The 14,299-nt window shown below is 41.2% G+C and overlaps 1 protein-coding gene across 1 annotated transcript in view; it reads right to left on the reverse strand.

Annotated features, from left to right (window-relative positions):
- Positions 1 to 13,397, reverse strand: part of fcho1 (FCH and mu domain containing endocytic adaptor 1) — a 62,365-nt gene extending 48,968 nt beyond the window's left edge. Inside the window, exon 1 of the mRNA XM_056377761.1 lies at positions 13,299 to 13,397. The gene's annotated coding sequence lies outside the window, so the exon portion shown is untranslated. The remainder of the gene's footprint in view (positions 1 to 13,298) is intronic.
- Positions 13,398 to 14,299: the final 902 nt, after the last annotated feature.

Consider the following 14,299-nt stretch of genomic DNA (forward strand, 5'->3'; position numbering starts at 1 on the left):
AATTGCACATAAACAAGCTTCCAGAAAGTCCTGGCTCTCTAAAAACTCCTGAGACACCTTCAGCGTAGGAAGGGGGAACTCCTGCGGGAGAGCAGAGGAGAGTTGAGCAAATGACTTCAAAGGATAAACTCGGAGGATGGAGGGAGCCGAGGAAGGAAGCGGGAAGGAGGAGTGACAGGGGAGCTGGGGGACGAGAGTAAGGGAATAGAGGGGAGAGGAGATATATCGATGGAGGTGGTCACCAAGGAGATGATCACAGCTTGTGAAAGTGGTAGCTGCAGTCCTCACTGGCTGAGACACATTCAGTCAGACGCTGCTGTTGATCAGCTCATATCTGAGGCTGCGTTTTTCTTATCTGCTGACTGAATATCACCGCTGTTGCTTATTATTAATTTGGCAGTGCAAAAGCAACTGCAGTAACTAATAACTTCTCAGCACTTACAAAGAGAAACAAGGACGTGTCACATAATACTAAAACAAATTCATATAACTACTACTACTAATTACTATACATAATTACTGCATATAGTTTGACAATTTTTGGAGATACACATCATTTGCATTAGATGAGACCGACCACCACCATGTCTGTGTATAAGCATTATTTTTGCTATTCTTGGTTAATCGCTTTTTTGTCATATGCTTAAACAAACGTGTGATGTTACAGTACAGAGACAGTGGAGCTAAAAGGCTGACCCTGGTTTTTTTTTTAATTCTTTTTATTGATCCCACAGACGCCATTATCAATACTCTAAGCAAGATGTGAAATTGGTTGCATCAATATTTTAAGGCTCGATCCATTTACCTCTCACAATAAGTGAGTCAGCAGAAGCCATAGTGAAAGAGAGTCGTGTTAGGCTGAAAAGGCCTTAGTGGATGTAGTGATTTCATCAAGTCATATTAATATTATCATACTAACGAAGACCTAACACCCCCACACACACACACCCACACATATATATACACACACACACACACACACACACACACACACACTGTGGATACTCAATGTTCTCCTAACAGGTAATCAAGATGTATATATTTTCTAACCTTTATTTAACCAGGTAAAAATCCCATTAAGGTGGCAGAAGTGTTTTTTGGACAGAGACAATTTTCAGTTGGCCGATGGCAGGAGGGAAGACACTGTAGCAGCAGCTGAGCATACACCTTCTGACCCACGACCCCGACCCCCCCCCCCCCCCCCACACACACACACACACACACACACAAAAGCAATACAGGAATTTGGTGTTTGTGCCCTTTCCCAGAGAATCCATAATGCTAAAGTGTTTCCCCGGGGCTGCCGACAAACGGGGTTCCTGTTATCTGTTATTCTGCTGACTCTTTGTGTGTGTGTGTGTGTGTGTGTGTGTGTGTGTGTGTGTGTGTGTGTGTGTGTGTGTGTGTGTGTGTGTGTGTGTGTGTGTGTGTGTGTGTGTGTGCTGACAACAGCCCTTTCCCTGTACTGGCACAGACTCAGCTCAGGCCTGGTGACCTGGCACCAGGCAGCAGCAACACACATAGAAACAAACACAGCAATACCTCCTCAACATAAACACGCATACACCTCACACCTCACACCTTGTTAATTAGCTCAGCAGTGGGACTGGAGGCCCCTGCAGACAGCGTTCTGTTTGGCAGAGCTGGACAGAAATATTTTAGAGCAGGGTTAGGCGATAATTCAATATTACCTTTTATTTATTTTCAGTGGAGACATAATGTGACAGTGTGATCGTGTTGTGTATTACATGTCAAGTGTGAAATCATTTCTCTGATGTAATGCATAAGTGCAGTACATTAGTGCCTGATATTTCTCATGTGCCAGTGTAGTGGGTTCGCACTGAGCTAAAATCTATGCAGTCTAATACAACATCCCATTGAATCCTTCCTTAACGGAGGTTATAATTTGGGCTCCAACTAACGATTATTTTCATTATTGATTGACCCTTTGGTGTACAGAACGTTGACAAATGGAAACAAAATGTTCCTAGCGCCCATGGTCTTAAAATGTCTTGCTTGGTCCAACCAGCCACCTAAAACCAAAACATGCTCAGTTTACAAAGATAGAAGAGAAGCTAAACGAGAAAGTATTCACATTTGAGGAGCTGGAACCAGCGACTTTTTGCCATTTTTGCTTAAATAATGAGTCGATTAATTATCAATAATAGTTGCTGATTAAATTTCCTTTTCCCAATTACCTGACCAATTGTTGGTTCTGAGTTTTTGTTCAAACTGTTCTGAGAGCTATTGATTCAACTTTGTGTTCATTTTGCTATTTTTGTTGCATTATGTCACAGCGAGAGGTGTTTCTAATATTTTGTCCAGTAGATTTATATAAATAGGAGTTAGGTATAAATATTACAATTAAAACTATTTATTTTGTGTATTTGATCATATGATAAAGCCAGTTTATTGCCTGGGCCTAATATCAATATCTTAGCAACATTTTGGGGATCAGTATCTGAAATTTTGCATAACATTTTAATATTAAAATTTTCATAAAATAGAATTTGAGGCAAAAAAAAAAACATTGACAATGTGAAGGAACAGGTAGAAGCACTTAACGCTCATTTCACTCTGTGGCTTGATTTTTCAGCTTTTAAGCTAATGAATGGTATATCATAATATAAACAAAACCAAAATTCTATATAAAATCTACTTTTATATCATGATACGGATATTAAATCGATGGTTAAAACCAAAGTGAAATCCAACACAGCCAATGAATGCTGACCGAGCAGAGTTTTCATGGCAAAATACCCATGCAGGGGGACAGTGATCCTGACCAAACCACCAGATGGTTTTCAGGCAAGCAGAAAGGGGGGACAGAGGGAGGACAAGGGATAAACAGACACACCGTGATGGTGAGGGAGACAGAAGCCACTTGTTTTCCTCTTGTGACAGCCTGGTGCGCCATATTGAAACATACTGTAGATCTGAGCTAATTAGCCATTTTGTTTTAATCCTCACGGTTTTGACATGGCACGATCTAGAAACACAAAGACAGAGAGAGCTACGCACCGGGACCCCATGTGGATACCAGTCACGGTGGGATGTATGGAAGTAGCTGACATCCAGCACTCTCCATCTGGTTCCAACTAGACGTTCAGCTGAAATCAGCTCTCAGGCAAACAAAGCCCAGAGGAGAAGTGGGACACGCTGTGACCTTGAGTCCTTGCTCACTCAAGATCTTTTTTTTTTTGTTATTCAGAAATTTAAATGCCCATGCAGATTTTGGTCTTGCTGTGTGTATTCCCCCATTCCACGCATGGTTCACCCACAGGAGCAAAGAACAACCTAACTAGATACCCTAACAAACACTCATCAGTACGAAACAAACACAGAGAGGAGACAACCGAGTGTGACGCTCTGACACAACTCAAAATGATCACGTATTTAGGTTTCCTAAACCCTCAGTGTCACAATGTCTGCTATGAAGGACAGGGTCAAATATCATTAATATTATTCTCTGATAAATGAGAAAATTAAATTACTGTTATCGTCCCGATAATAGAATTGCAGCCACAAATTACATTCGATAATAGCTGCAGCTCTTCTGTGACTGTGAATGGACACCACAAGCATAATCGTAAGAAAGGCAGATTGATTAATTTATCAATATTGGAGAGGAAAGAATAGATCAGTGGCAGGAAAATGGCTTTTCTTATGTGAAGTACAACTCGTTTGCAAAAGAAATGAATCTAGAAAGAGTAAGCTTTTATCATGCCTTTCATTCTTAGCCGCTAGCATGGCTAAAAATCAAGAACATTAAACATTATTTGGAAATTGTTTTAGGAACAGCTGTTCTGACACTCGTTCCACGTCAAATACAAGAATAATTTGAAACGCCAATTAGCCATGCCTTGAAATTCTGTTTACATTCAATCAACCCTTGTTTTTTATGCTAGATGATTGTGTGTGACAGGTCAAAGAGAGAGAGGCAGAGCAGCAGCACAGTCAAGCAACAATAAATTAATAAATGATTACAAGGTTTGAGGTGCGGATCATATCATCAAGAGACAGACAGAGAGAGGAGGCATGCAGTCTTATCAATGGACACACAACCAACTTCTTCTTCTGCTCTCTGAGCCCTACTACGCACGCACACACACACACACGCACACAGCCTGACAACACACAGATGGCTGCCATGAAATATTAGGACTTGTAAAAGCAGATGGGGAGGAGTGAAACAAAGTCTCATACACAGACAAAAACCATCCACAACCTATTTAACTCCTGCAGGAAATAAATGGGTGTGTCCCTCCATCCATACTCAGCATTTCTGTTTTTGTTTTCCTGTGCTCGTTCTTTTTTTTTTTTTTTTTTTTTTTTTTTTTTTTTTTTTTTTTTAGGAGAGGGGTCTAACTAACAGACATCTCTCTGAAGGGGAGGGAAGGTCAGAGCAGACTCCCACCTCCTCACCACCTCTACCTGCCTCTCTCCCTCCTCTGGACAGAAGACGAGATGAGCGAGGTTGGGCGGGAGTTACTCCCCGTGTCTCTCCTCATACTGCCAGTGAAAACATCGGAGAACAGCCGCCTCCTGTGGCTCAAAGACCAAATAAAAATGGAACTGGGTTAAATGTAATGACACAGTCGAGTGTGGAATAAAGATGCTTCAGTAACCTCTGAACAGGCACATTTGTCACAAGCTTAGGGAGCGAAGCACGAGGGACACGGCGAATGACACAAAGGGATAGAGCAGGAGAAGGAAAAAGGACAGGTAGAGGTGAAAAACAGAGAGGAGTGAGGCGAGGTGTGTGGATGCTGAGACTCAGAGATAAAAACAAACACAGCCGTATTGCAAAAATGAGGCAGGTAAACATAAACGAGCCTCCAAACAGATGAAGGACAAGATGAAGAAAATGAGACAAAAAGTTAAGTGGCATAGTGGCTATGGCGTAAAAAAGGGGTTACCTAAAATATGCAGGCAAAGATTCAAAAAGATGTCCTTCAATGACAGGAAGTGAGGTGCATTCAAGGACGGATCATTATTCATCATTAATTGCTAAAAATGGCAATCTACTTCAGCTTACAAACCACTGGTGTCCGTTGGTGTTGAAACAATTAGCTGATTACTCAATAATTTTATATTATATATTATTATATTTTTATATTAGGTCATTTATTAAGAAGCTAGACTGAGAGTCTGTTGCCATGCGATCAGCTCTGTGAGGCTGTGCTTTACTTTAAGATAATTGCGAACATGCTCACACTGCCGATGTTAGGCAGGTGTAATGTTTACTATGTTGACCATCGTAGTTTAATGCGTCAGCATGGCAACATTTGCTAATTAGGCACAACAATTTGTGGCAATCCACCGAGCAGATGTTGAGATATTTCATGGGAAAAGTGACCTGCTGGTGGTGCTACAGGAGACTTCAGGGGATCATTATTCTGCGGGGATCATGTATGTTTGTACAACATTTCATGGCAATCCATCCAATAGTTGTTGAGATATTTCAGGCTGGATCCAAGTTGTGGATCGACTGAGCAACCAACAGATCAACATACTGACATTTCCATCCCTGGAGCCACATCACTAAGTCGACTAAAAGTGCATTTTGTGAATTGGATATCTTTGAAGTTTGCACAATTGGTCAGAGAGAAAAGGTTATCTGAAAATGTCACCTTGTACTCTGGAGAATTATGATGACCATTATTGCAAAAAAATAATCAACAGATAAACCAGCAATGAAAATATTAGTAGTAGATGTAGTAGATGAGTAGATGAAACCCCTGCGTACTGTTTGAAACCGTCTTTAATGCCATTACTATATTTAACACAACAGCACTGCAGTCAGGTTTCTGTTTCGTCAGTGCAGGTGTGAGGCACTGACAGAGGCAGGACAAGGACAAACAGACTGAATCCATGGAGCAGCTGGAGCCTCACAGAGAAGTCTACTGCACTGCAGATCGACTCCTCCGTCCTTCAGTATTAGTTTTAAACCTGATTTGGCGAAGCGTGGAGGACAGATCATTTTGTGTCAGGCCTAATTTCCCCTTCAACACCACAGACAGTCCTCTGCCACATGTACCAGTGTGGGATGACTCACAGCTGTGGCTGGTAATTTAGAGCAAGACTTCACTGTGGATGTTTGGTAGTTTCTTTCATGAATATAAAACCTGTGCGGGTTGATATGATCAGTCAAGCTCCAATATAGGTTGTTAGTTCATCTGTACAGATGTCGTTCAATTGAGTTTCTCTTCCCACATCCACAGTAATCGCTCTGAATCTGCATCATCGATTAAGAAATTGATTATTTGACTAATTAACTCATCTGTGCATGCAAGCTGATTCTTAACCTCCTAGGACCTGGCGTCCACATATGTGGACCTCACATTTTGGGTTCTCTAGACCACAATACTAACTTTTTCTCAACAAGGGCCTGGTGACCACATATGAGGATATTATACTGCCACTCAGTAATCGAAATTTAAAACTAATGTCCTCATATGTGGACATCATTTTTCTCAGGTCCCAATCAGACTAAATAGCAAAGAATAGAGTTCGGGTCTTAGGAGGTTAAACCTGTGGGAACAATGCATGGTGAGAATCTAAACTCAAAATGTAAGATCGCCAATGATTCACAGCTTTCACCTACATCTCACGGTCTTCATTTAGTGACTGGAGCTAGCTCAGGAGTCATCATGTGACATCAATGTGAATTTTTGGTCACATGATAACAAGTGTTGATTCATGGGGAAAGATCATAACGCAAAACCAAAGATTTCAGGGTGGCAACTAATGATTATTTTCATTATCAGATAATTGGCAGATCATTTTCTGACCAAGTCATTGTAGATTTAATATCTTTGGGTTTTGAACTGTTAGCTGAGCAAATCATCAAAAATAGATAAGCAATTCAGTAAACTGATGTCTGAAGCTTCAAGCTGAAAAGATCAGATCAGATCAACTGTTCACATCAGACCCCCGATCTCACTGGTATCCAGTATCCCGGTGGTGATTCGTTGCAATATAAGAGAAAGGTGACTGCTACGATCACGGAAAACAAATTCAGCACCACCAAACATGTCACCTCAGCCCACAAAGCCAAATGCGTCAACACAAGCACACTAAATCCAGAGCCTATACTTTAACGATGACACACTGGAACCAACAATCACATCACTGCCACCTTGATGACAGAACTACACCCTGTATTTAATGACTAAAGCAGCGCACAGACCTGTTCTCTTAAAGCGATAAACAGGCTCGTTGAATGTGTACTCGAGCCTTCAGTGACTGAGACAGAAAGAGAGAAACAGTGAGACAGCAAACACAATAGACGAGAGAGAGGGAGAGAGAGAGACAGAGACAGAGAGAGAGAGGGAGAGGGAGAGAGTGAAAGAGAGAGAGAGAGAGAGAGAGAGAGAGAAAGAGAGAGAGGGAGAGAGAGAGAGAGAGAGCACAGGGTGATAAACACAACCCAGGCTGTCAGCTCCCCATTGTCCTGGCCTGAATGTGCTTTTGTCACTGCAGCATACAGCCACAGTCCAGTCCAGTCTATGACAACGTGCCAGGCGGGCATCATTTCCAAGTCGTGGCATGACCAGCTGTGTGAGAGCAGAAAGCGCTCGGCACGACAGCAAACACTCGCAATACAGGGTCGAGGTCTATACACAGGCTCAGGACGAGCACGGTTGTAGTGCTGCAGCTGTGAACTCCTCCTCGCTCGGAGGAAAGGCTGAGGACACATTTCCAGCTCTCTCTTGTTGCAGCCACGTATCTGATAAACTACGCCTGATATTTGTTAAATGAAAGATAAGGTAGCATTGTAAACAAACTTGGAGCTTCTGCTTCGAGATTCTCAGATGTGAGGATTTGATGCTTTTCTTTATCAAACATATAGCAAACTGAATATCTTTGGCTTTTTGCTCTATAGGTCAGACAAAACAAGATATGCAAAAACATTACTGTGACATTTTATACAAGACTAAATGATTCAGTTTAATTCTGCCATGTTAGCATTGATTCATTTGTTGATTACCAACAGCTCAAATCCCAAAGATATTCTATTTACCATCACATAAGACAAGAAGACACAATTTTTTGCTTGAGAAGTAGCTGACTTGCAAAGTTGCTGTGGATTAATCAATTAGCCAGCTCTATTTTCCATGTTGATTGTTCTGTTTTAAACTATTTCTTCGTTTAGTCTGTAAAATGTAAAAAAGTGTTCATTACAATTTCCCGAAGGCAACATCTTTGAATAGCTTGTTTTTTTCTGACCGACAGTCCAAAAAGTCCAAAAAATATCCTATTCACATTATGTAAAACAGGGAGAAGCAGAAAAAAAAGATTAGACAGCACATTAGACAAAAACAAGTGATTAGGGCTTTCCCTCCTCGTGGCTGTGGCTGATTCCGGTTTAATTCTGAGGTAATTAAAATAATCTCAAAATGAAAGAGCCCTCTCCACGCTGCTATTAAGCAAATGAACTAAATAATTTTCTTCATTCTCACCATCATGCTTGCCTCTTGAGCACAGCATAAGATGAACCAGTAACCTAGAAATAAACCCAGGACCAGAGCCAGGGGTGGGGGGTTAGGCCTGCTCCTCCATCCTGCCCCAGGATCTTCCCATCTGCCATGATGGGACCTTGGCTTGGATCACTCACAACTTCAGGCACAGGTCATGGTTTTACATGAGGGGCTGTAACAAGATTTCCCAGCAGAATGTCGTCTGTTGTCACCTAACTGCACTCAGTGTATAATGAAAGAAATGAAATGCACTGCACATCAAGAAGTCTGAATTGAAAGTACTAAGAGTTTTGTTTGTGTTTTCATTACGTAACAGGTTAGCTTTACCGTTTCCTGCCTGAGATTTCCTGCCTCCGGGCCCTGCCCTGCTTGGCAAAGACAAGGGAAGGCCTTGCAGCACTCTAGCCTACATATGAGAGGCTTCACATGTATAATTAATATTTGTCATGGGCACCATATAATGTGTTGCAGGAGAGCCAACAGAGAAAGAGGGAGGCAGGATAACAATAAGTAATAGTAAGGAGATCCTTGAGGGTCAAAGAGAGAGAAAGAGGAGTCATCAGGGAAGTTGAAGAGTCCAGCTGATTAACTATGCATGGCTGCAAGCATGTGCACATGAGCGTTTGAATATTTAAACCAAAGGACTGTTCAGCAGGTTGTTGTCAGATAAAGAGTCGGCTCAGCACAGACACCTAGCCCATTCAAATCTAAATGCAAAACAGGGAGCTCTTCTTATTCGCCTGCTTCTTTCTTTTCTCCTCTCCTTCCCCTCCTCTTCCCATCAGCCTCCATCACTGACGTGTGGAGGGCTTTACAGAGGTGTTTGTGGTTTAGTAATTGGCTGTGTGCTGCTGCAAGGTTGTGACGAAACAGTCATTTAGCAAAGTATTGAGGGTGTCGCCAGAGGTTTGGGGACTTTTCACTGCATGTATTATTGTGTTAGGAGGCCGGCCTCCTCACTTTCTGTGGCCGCATGAATAACAACTGCTGCATATCTCACCTGGAGGGATTCCAACTTGTCCTTACTTAGAGACGACTGTTCCATTGATTAAAGTGTGATCGCCCCCTCATCTTGCAAAATAAAACAAAATTTCATAATTTAGTAGTAGGAGTAGGGCTGCAATTAATTACTTCCATCATTCATCAATATGACTATTATTTTCTAGATTAACTGACTGATTGTTTGGTCAATAAAATGTCAGAAAATTGACAAATGCCCAACACTTTCTCAGAGTCTGATGGGACAATTGAGGTCTTCTCTTCTAACCCAAATATATTAAATTTACCCTCACATAGTACAAAGAAAACTCGTTAAGCTAGAACTAAAGGCTAGCTAATCAACAAATACTTTCACATCAACTCAAGAGAGACCCTGTTTAAGAATCTAAATGACCTGCCTGCTCCTCTAAAATGAAAAATGTACATGCTAACACTGGCTTCTGAATACGCCCAAATATGTCCTCTTACTGACTGTCAAAGTCCCTCACTTTAATGAAAAAAAACTTACCACACTGTTATCACCATTGCCTTGTTAGCACTGCTGCTGTGAACCCAGTAAACATGTCACACCGTGTGGGTCATCGTTGAGATATTAGCAGAACTATGCAATAAGTTACCATGCAAAATTTATCATAACTTCTGGTACAATGACAAGGCCAGCATCTGGCCCGGAGCTCACTCACTCAGCCAACAAACTGTCCAAGCTTTGTCTCTTCAATTAAGCATCTCCAAGACAACGATTGCCAACAGTAGATGTTCACATTTAATAATCACTTTAAGACTTCAGGCTTTGGGTTCTCTTGTCCTGCAAGATTTTCTCTGGCGTCAGCAGCAGAAGCTTATATTCATGTCGTTGCAGCAACATCACAATTAGTTATTATGTGATGAATTTTAAAAAAAATGATAGATAGACAAGACCATAAGTCTGCAGCCATACTAGCACTTTTCTTTACAGCTAGCAGTAATGCTATAGCACCCATGCTAATAATACCATTGGTATTTACATCGAATTTCATAGCAACCCATCCAAATGTAGTTTTGGGACATTTTAATAAATAATGAACCTGATGGTGGTGCAAAAGGAAACGTCAGGGATCACCAAAGTCTGTATCCTTCCTCTTCTGAGAACCATAATTATCTGTCCAAAATATCATGGCAATCCATCAAATAGTTGCTGAGATATTTCAGCTAATGTAGTGGTGGACCGACCAGGCAACAAACAGACTGGCACTGCTAGTTGATGAAGCAAACAGCTTAAATTCTTTGATACCAAAAAACCAAGCAGCAGTTGAACTCCCAACGTGGTGCAGGCATGCATGAGAAGACAGCTGTGCTGTGGTCCGACAATGCAACTACTGTGGCTCATGCTATAGCTGTTGTGGAAATTAAGTTGAATGTCACAGTGAAAAACTAAACATGTACCAGGCAGTCAAAGGGGAATTCCAGTCTGATTGCTTTGGTGCAACCAGACACTGGCTGCACCTCCTGAAAGTGATGCAATGAAGCAAACCGCCAATCTGAAAACCCTGAACTCACCAAAATGATCATTTTGAAGCGGTTTTAGTGGAATCCTACTTTAGCTGACAAATGATAGACAATCTGTATTTATCAAAAAATTATTTTTATCACATTTGATAGCATACAGGAGAGGGTGACAGGAAATGTGGAGAGAGAGGAGGTGGCATGAAACAAAGGTCCCCAGCCTTATTCAAATCAGGAATGTTGTGGTAATACACAATTAGACCACAGTGAAAACCCACATACTGCAGCCAATCCTAGCTAATCTGAATCTTAAGTGTCTCCAAACCAATCATCATTCAAAATTTGAACATCTTTACAAACTTTGTTGACATTTCATAACACCGACAATTGTGTTGGTCAGTGTTAGTCTAAATATTTAAACATGTTTGAGAATCATGACAACCTCCAAACCTTTATTTGAATGTGAGGAGCGGAGCTGCACTTTCAGATCATAGATTGTGGGGGGGGGGGGGGGGGGGGGGGGGGGGGGGCTGGCAAAATAAACCGGAAACCTTGTCAGTACAGAAAGCAAGAGTTTGCATTAGCACAACCACTTACACTGTGACAGCCAATGCCAGTTGCAAGCTAACAAACAACATAAAAAAAATAAACGATGCTAACTATTCTGATAGGTCTGTTAGTCGACTCCTCATCTCTGAGACGGAGACTCAAACATGTAGCTGAAATTGCGCCGATGTTTCCTCTAACACTAACCATGTTGATGCCCCACTGCTCTTTCACCTGTTAACCTAGCACAAGCAGCAGTGGTGGGCGGGGCACAATGCCAGATCCAGAATTTCTCAATGAGGACGTAAGTATAGATGTGCTTCCAGTCCCATTTGAACTTTTCTCATTTTATCTGGGAAAATCGTGTTAAACAAAAGCATTAATCATTGCAGAGTATTTTTACATAGTTTAAAACATGTCTGGAGAGGAACTTCAAGTTGTAAAACAAAACACAACATAACTGGTGAAGGAAGATCCTTTCCGTGCTGATACTGAAACCCAGAACTGGTTTATGGGCTCGCTGAATGGTCATTGTTTCCACATTTCGCATGTTCCGAATGAGTCTAACCAATGCATTTGTATGGATGATATTATTATCTGATTTCTTCTTGTCACAGAAATATCAGAACCTGCATATGTGTGCTGAAACGCCATGTAAGATTCACCCAGCTGGTAGTTTATTAGGCCATGTCAAAACAAATGCAGTCTGGCAGTAAAGCCTCCGTTCATGAAGGTTATGATGTTCGGTTTGTGTTGAAACTGTTTCAGAGAGGTGTTGATTCAACTTTATGGTCACTTTGGAGTCTGCAGTTTGTTTTGCTTTATACTTGTAGATGTTTCTTTTATTTAATCTCCGTCATTATATCAGTGAGGGTAGACTAAATAACAGATACACCTCTCTGTGTAATGCAATACAACTCAACAACACTACAACCTACATCCCCCAAAATGATCATACAGTTGAATCAACTCCTCCCTAAACCAATTTCAATAAAAACTGAACATTATAACCTTCATGAAGGCAGGATTTATTGGAGGTATGTTGTGTTAGACTGCACAAGATTTAGCTGAGTGTACATAATAAACTATGTGTATATCAAGGGTAACTTTGACAAGTTTGTGTCACCTGTAAAAAGCATCTTGGTCACAAATCTTGATAAAACTAATGCTGAGGGTTTACTACGTGTTCCAGTGGCCAAAGAATCATGACCAGCTTTTTAATCCCTTAATATCAGTCTCAACAATCATGAATTGTCGGACTGAAGTCACAGGTTCACATGATTATTGTATAAACTTTTCAAGTAAAAGACAAGCTGTCAAACCTACAAACGACAACCTGTGTCAAGATGCAAAAAGACCATTTGACCAGTGAAATTCAGTCATATCATGCCTCCACCAGGCAGCACACTGTCAGATAAATAGTAACATTACCAAAATGCAGTCCAGTAAAACCGTGACCCAGCTCGGCAGATGATGCTAATTCTGGATCCCTCTGTATAAACACTAACATATTTGGGTTTGTCGCACTGAACCTTACCTATTAAAGTTCAGATTCTGGATTTACATTCTATTTTAAGCTCACACATTTACTTGTCTCTCGCAAGTTTCTGTTTCAACGTTAGCGGTATTTCCCTCCGTTCACATGTCAAACAATTGTATTGCTGCCAGTTTCAACAATGTCACAGCCATGCCTGACCAACTCGATATTTTTTTATAGCTTAGCAGTAGCTCAGTGTTTCGAGCACGTGTTTACAGAGAGGGGTACAGAGACAGGGAATCATTTCTTACCTGTAAAGACTTCTCCGACAACGTTTATAGTACATTTCCCATCCCCGGTCTTCCTGCCGCTACTTGCATGCACCCTGCGCGGTTTGATCATAGTAGTAGAAATCCACCAGGCAGAGTTCAGTGTGCGAGCAAACGCCCGCCCCAACTCGACGCTGATTGGCTGCTCCGCCCGTCATTCTGAGAGAAACGTGTAGTAGGCATAGCAACCATAAAAGAGGTGGGTCTAAGAGAGTATACAAGCAGCCCATTGGATAATTGAGAGGAATTAATTTCACAGGTAACGCCCACAAAACTATAGGCTATAGAAATATAATGTGTAACGGACTTCTGTATTTGTGGAGCGAAATAAAAAGAAAGGTAAGCATAGTTCGTTCAATTAGGAATTTCAGTAACCACTTTACTGTAGCCTGTTTAAAGAGCACTTCCTCCTCAGAGATTAGGACCATAGGACACTGTGAGATCAAGCCCTTAATATACAGTTTTGACGCTTTTTTTTAACTTAAGGGTTGAAAAATTCAGCATATCTTAAGGTCATATCCAAGTCTCTTAAAACCTGGATATGCTACCTGGCGTAGAGACCGGAATACTGTAGCATGTAAACACCTTATCCAGGTTTCTGAACAGGCTTTGTTGTTAAAATAAATAAATACACATAGTGGCTGAGTTGGTGAAAAATCAAGACACAACTGCATATAGATGATCAGAAACCAGGATACGGATATGATCGTGTGGGATATTAATAACGAGGTTTATCATGTCTTGTGTAAACACCATATCCTGGATATGATCAATACCGGGATAAGAGTCAAAACCAGAATTATACCGTGCATGTAAACATACTCAGCACCAGAGATATACTCTGCTTCAGCTTCTTACTGTTTGCTATTTGATGAGGATCTGTAGCCTATATACTGTATGTGTAAAATTTTAAAGTTGCACAATGCCTTCAAATTTAAACAGGCCTATTATAGATGAAGTTCTCCCAAAATTTAGCCACTTGG

The sequence above is a fragment of the Seriola aureovittata genome, chromosome 6 (genome assembly GCF_021018895.1).
Source record: "Seriola aureovittata isolate HTS-2021-v1 ecotype China chromosome 6, ASM2101889v1, whole genome shotgun sequence".
Classification (NCBI taxonomy): domain Eukaryota; kingdom Metazoa; phylum Chordata; class Actinopteri; order Carangiformes; family Carangidae; genus Seriola; species Seriola aureovittata.